We start from the raw sequence: 5,943 nt of genomic DNA on the forward strand, positions 1-5,943 counted from the left end.
ACGCCCTTTCATGATAAGATACAAATGAAAGAGGCAATAGGCATGAAAATTCTATGACCCACTGGGGTTCTTATGTATAGTTCTTATATTGATTGTTACATCCGCTAGATACATATACGGGGGCCCAGGTTGGACCCTAGTCGCAGCCCACGGGGTTGAGTCATGACAGAAGTGGTATCAGAGCAGTTCAGCCTCGGGGTGTCTATAGACCGTGTCTAGTAGAGTCTTGATTATCGATCTGTTGCGCGCCACATCTATAAACAGGAGTCTACAGAACATTTAGGATATTTCTTTCTTTTTCATATCTAAGGTCGTGCGATAAAGCTAAGTCTTAGGAAATGGAACTCCTTATACTAACCTCTGATTTCAGATGAAAGACGACGTCGATAGAAGGAAATGACTGATAATATGGGATGTTACAAAGCATGCAGGTAAGCCAAGGCATGAAAGATGTATGCCAGGTAAGGTATGGAAATACGATTGACATGTAAAGTCAGAAATTGAAAGGAAAAAGTAGATAAAGTTTAAAAGTGAAAGAAATATGGACAGAAGGTCTAACAGGCACAGTTCGAGTTGGATATGTGAGGTAAGTCCCTCATTTTATAATATTGTTGATATTGGGCGCCCTGTGAGGCTACAATATGATATGATATGATACATATATATATGTATATTTATGCGTGCTGGACCTATAATACACTGTTGGTATTTTCTGTGTGCAGGTTTGAGATAGTAAGAAATACAGAGGAAACTCTGCCTAAATTTTCCAAAAAATAGAAAGATAATGAGCTACAGGGCTGTAGTATGTATTGAAAGGTCATGTCCACAATAATGATGAAATTTACATAAACTAAAAGTATGGCTGACCTTGAGAAATAAGTTAATTGCTGAATTAATGGCAATAGAAACTGGGAGGTCGATATTGATATGGTAAACCAAAGTTGGAAAAGACTTGTGACCCTAAGAAGATGATTTAAGGAAGACTGATAGATCTGGATAGAATGATATATTAAGGTACCAACTGAATTGATATTGTGATATATACGTAACAAAAAAAGGAAAGGATGAGAAATCTCCTCTATAGTGAAATTGGAGGAAACTTGAGTGTAAGTAAGAGAAGCAAAAGCAAGTGTGACAAACTAGACTGTGAGTGCGTGCCGGTACTGTGAAATGTGTAAAGCAGAATAAGTTAAGTGGAAGACAGAAAGGCAAATAGTGAATGAATAAGAAAGACTTACACAGATTTATAGAGAATGTTAAGAATAAAAGGTCAAGTGGTATCCACTAGAATAAAGCTAGTATTATGACGAAGCTTGAATTACGGATCATCAAAATATAAGTGCTCCCGAGTGGAGAATTTGAACCAATTATGAGCACGAGCTAATTACTGATTGGGATAAATGGAATGTAGCTTTGAATACGCTGCTACATTAAGGATTTCACTCGAATACCAGTGTTTAAGACTGGAGTTGGTACTGTAAATTGAGGGTTATAAGCACCTCATGATAGTATTAAGGTTTTGTACATGGGTAACCCAAAGTATAGGGGATGTAAAGGAAGATATAGAAATAACGCAGTATACTAAATAGGTTAGAAAGACTCCTATGCATTTGGAAAGTTAGAAATAAATAGACAATGACATGGATACACCCTAAAGGGGGGAAGTGGACAAGAGAAATATAAGCATAAGAGAAAATCAACTGATGCTATCATGTGTAAATAGGAATGCTTAAACTTCAAACAAACCCCACAAGGGATGGATGCGATCATACCAGCACTAACGCACCAGATCCCATCAGAACTCCGAAGTTAAGCGTGCTTGGGCAAGAGTAGTACTAGGATGGGTAACCCCCTAGGAAGCCCTATGCAGCTGTGATATGAGATGATATGGATGTATGTATATGTTGGCCTTGCATGGCATTGTTGGTATAAAGAAGTATTGTGTATATGTGAATCCACCGTGAAAGATGATAAGACCCTTTGAGATAGGGAATATAGCTTTACAAAACAACTGATGCAACTTACGACTAGCGATATGCCAACAATAAAACCAGGTGATTACTCGATAAACGAAGTCAGTAGTAGCCATGTAACTTCTATATTTGAATACATTAAGGGAAGGTATAAGATGGTTTGAAGCAAAACCTTTAAGGTACAATCAGTACTAAGGACAAAAGCTATAGTGGAGCCCTAATATCAGATGAAGGAAGTAAGAAATGATACAGGTTTACGTACAGACAGGTATGGCAACGCTAAGGCATCTTCCGAGCCACTTTAAGCTCCTACACATGTTCGTGTAAAGGGTACAATATGATATGTGGTAAGAGAACTGGAAAGAAGAAAGGGAAAAGAAATATCACCTATTTTCTATGCCTACGGGTAATCTACCCTCTTAAATTGACTATATGGGTTAATAAGAGGCCTTTGGATGACAACCAATATAGAGAAATCTTGAAGCACTCGTAAGACCTTATGAGGCTAGTTAACATTCGAGGACGAATATTCTAAAGGGAGGAAGAATGTTATACCCCGTACCTTTGTGCTCCAGAATGACTTTTTAAGCTTCTAGAAAGTTGTCCCATGACCCAGATTATCTATAACATGATCAAATAACTCTAATGAAGGGAGGACGTGATGAACCTTAAGAGTGAAGGTTGGAAATAGGTCTATAAGGATTTGAAACATATTGGAGTCCAAGTAATGAGTTGTAGGACTCAACTTACATGCGTAAGCTATCAACTTGGATGTTTTACGTACTTAATCTGTTGGAGTACGTGTTGAGCTTACATAGCAAGGAATACATAGGCTCTTAAAGTAAGACGAGATTACGAACCCACGAAAATGAAGCAAGTAGGTGACAAGTAGGTTACCCACCTACTTGGGCTAAGTAGGTGACCCACCTACTTGGGCTAAGTACGTGACCCACCTACTTAGGGTGGACCCCCACGCTGCCACGTGGTAGTGTATGATTGGTTGTATGGCATGAGGTGGCACCCTAGAGAGCTTCCACGTGTCCCCTTTTAAGGACACATATATATACATGTGTATTGCTGATCAACATCATTTTCAGCATCTTTGCCTTAGAAAACGTTGAGAGAAAAGCTAGAGAGCAAGAATAAGGGAGCTACGGCTAGGGTTCTTTCAAGGTAAGTTTCCTGATTTCTGTCCATGAATTACTTATTTAAGGTATCCTACAGTGATATGACAGTGTTTAACAACATAAAATTTATCATTAGGGAAAAGAGGAGGTTTTTGTTCTTGTTAACAGACCTGTTTTTGAATGATACTACTGTTAGTAAAATGAGTATAACTCCTTGTGTAAGGCTTTGTTTCAAGTGATTAAAGATGTTTTGGAAAGATATTTTATAGGGATATAACTTTTATTTAGCCTCTAAAACCCAGTTTGGCTTTTCTATGCTCGAAAAATGGTAGTGAATCATGGGGGAGCTGCTGCGCAGATTTCATTTTAGAAATTCTACAAGGACTGCTGTTGGTATTTTGGGCATATCATTTTGTACAAAAAAATTTTAGGGGTGATTTGAAATTGTATGTGAACCTAAGAGACATGTATATAACTTTCATTTAGGACACAAATCCTATTTCCCTCAATTACCCCTTCAAAACTAAGCGACAATACAAGACAGTAGGTTGTCCAGAATTCACATTTTGATAATTTTGGCGAGTTTGATGAGTTTAGGTTAAGGTAAGGGTTTTATTTTCAATTTGGAGTTTATGGTGTGGTTATGAAGTGTATTATATGTTGTGTTAGTGTCTGGAAATAGGTAAATTCCATAAATATGCTTGACGTTCGAAACAAACCAAATTGGAGTTGCTATAGTTAAATTGTAGTCGAAGCAAGGTGTTGTGCTTGTGGTGTGTGGCTGCAGGTGCGTGGTGATCTGTTTCACGGACTAAAAGTGTTCTAAAATAGGTGGGGAATCTGCTGGTTAAAGCCACACGACCCTTCACTTCGTATGGTTAAAGGGTTTACGAACTAGAAACTAAAATCCCTATTTTTATATCGTAGCTTTGAGCGAGTCGCTTGGAGTTTGTATTATGTAATGTTGAAGTGAATTGCTTGTATACATGCTGAAGGTTGTTGTTTTTGGTTAGTTGTATTTTTTAGGGATGTAATTGGAAATTTGGATAGGGCATGTTTGTTACACCCCGTACTTTGGTACCTTAGAATGCTTCTTAAGCTTCTCAAGTTTCTAGGAAGGCTCTTAAGTTTCTTAAAAGTCGTTATGTGAGTCGGATAGTTAATAATGCTACCAAATAACTCCAAGGAAAGGAGAACGAAATGCTTCATAATAAGGAAGATTGGAAATAGGGTTATAAAAATTCGAAAGGAGTTGGAGGCCGATAAATGAGTCGTAGGACTAGATTTACCTATGTAAGCTACCAACTTAGACGTCTTACATACTTGAGTTTCTTAAGGACATACCAAGCTTACGTATCATGGATTACATAGGCTCCTAAAATAAGACGAGATTACAAACCCACGAGGAAGGGGAAAAGACGACACGTGGAAGCCAATGGAGGAGAAACACGTGGATGCACCTCAAGCAAGAAGGTGACCCACCTACTTAGGTTCAAGTAGGTGACCCACCTACTTGGGAGGTGGGGCCCACAAAGACACGTGGCAGCCTAGGGGTAAGGCATGGATCCGTGGCCCAATAGGGGCTGGACACATGTCACCATATGGGTATGACACGTGTCACATCCTAGGACCACATATATACATCTATAGGTGTCTTATACTTCAGTTCTGATCCATTAAGCAGTAGCAAAAATTCAAGAACAAACCCTAGAACAAGAGAGAAAAACATGACGGCTTAGAGGAGAAAAAAAGGTACGTCCTGATTTTGCTCCATAAATTAATTAGATAAGTTATTATTATATCAAGTGGAGGTGGTTAACAACGTATCTTACCTATTTGGGGAAGCAAAAACGTGTAACAACCAGCCACAGCATTTCGGCCGCGTCAAGGAGGTTCCGAAGTTAATTTTCAGCGTGTTTGGAAGGCCATTAGATAAGATATGGCTTGATTCTCTTCTGCCACATTTTGTTAAGGGATTTTAAATGTTATGAGGTTGTTAATAATGTAAATTTAAGGTTTGGAGAATCACCAAACGGACAGCAAACAGTCCACTCTGTTTCAGCACATCAAGAGATTTTCCGAGGCGGGTTTTGGCGTGTTTTGGCCTATATCGGGAAGGGTAAGGTTTTACCTTCTAATTTGAAGTTTATGGGGTTGTTATTTAGTGTTTTTTACACCTTTTATACTGCTGTAAGTATAAAAAAATTCATGGAAATGCTCGACGATAGAAACAATCGAAATTGAAGTCGTCGTAGTTAAATTGTAGTCGAAATGGGGTGTTGTACGTGTGGGGTGCTGCTGCAGGGGTGTGATGTGTTGCTTCAGGGACTAAATATGTTCTAATATGGGTTAGGGTTCTTCTGGTTGAATCCACATGACCCCTCGTTGCGTATAATTAAGGGCGTTACAAAATAAAGGCTAAGATGCCCTATTGTGATATCATATTTTTGAATAAGTCGTTTGGAGTTTATGTTCTATATTGTTGGTGTGAATTGCTTAAACATATGCTGCAGTTTGTTGTTTTTAGTTTACTGTAGGTCTTAGGGACCTAATCGGAAATTCGGATAGGGCAATTATAGGGGAGGTGCTGGCCAATTTTTATCGACGCCTTAGCGAATAACAGAACTAGTCGAGGAAACGACTAAGGAAATATACTCCATTAATACTAAGGTGTAACCTAAGATGCTGAAAAGTTAAGAAGGGTTGATACTCATATTACTTCCATGTTAAATAGGTTTGGAGGACGACGACATGGACATGATTAAGAGAAGTCCATACGAGGTATGTAAAGCTATTCCTTCTTTTGGCATGTTTTGGTATAAGTATGTAAAGCCTATCTGTTC

General features: G+C 38.5%; 1 pseudogene; it reads left to right on the top strand.

The window, feature by feature from the left end:
- The first annotated feature begins 1,758 nt into the window (after nucleotides 1-1,758).
- LOC129901854 (5S ribosomal RNA) lies at nucleotides 1,759-1,879 on the top strand (annotated as a pseudogene).
- The last annotated feature ends 4,064 nt before the right edge of the window (nucleotides 1,880-5,943 follow it).

This window comes from Solanum dulcamara, chromosome 8 (genome assembly GCF_947179165.1).
Source record: "Solanum dulcamara chromosome 8, daSolDulc1.2, whole genome shotgun sequence".
In the NCBI taxonomy this organism is placed as follows: domain Eukaryota; kingdom Viridiplantae; phylum Streptophyta; class Magnoliopsida; order Solanales; family Solanaceae; genus Solanum; species Solanum dulcamara.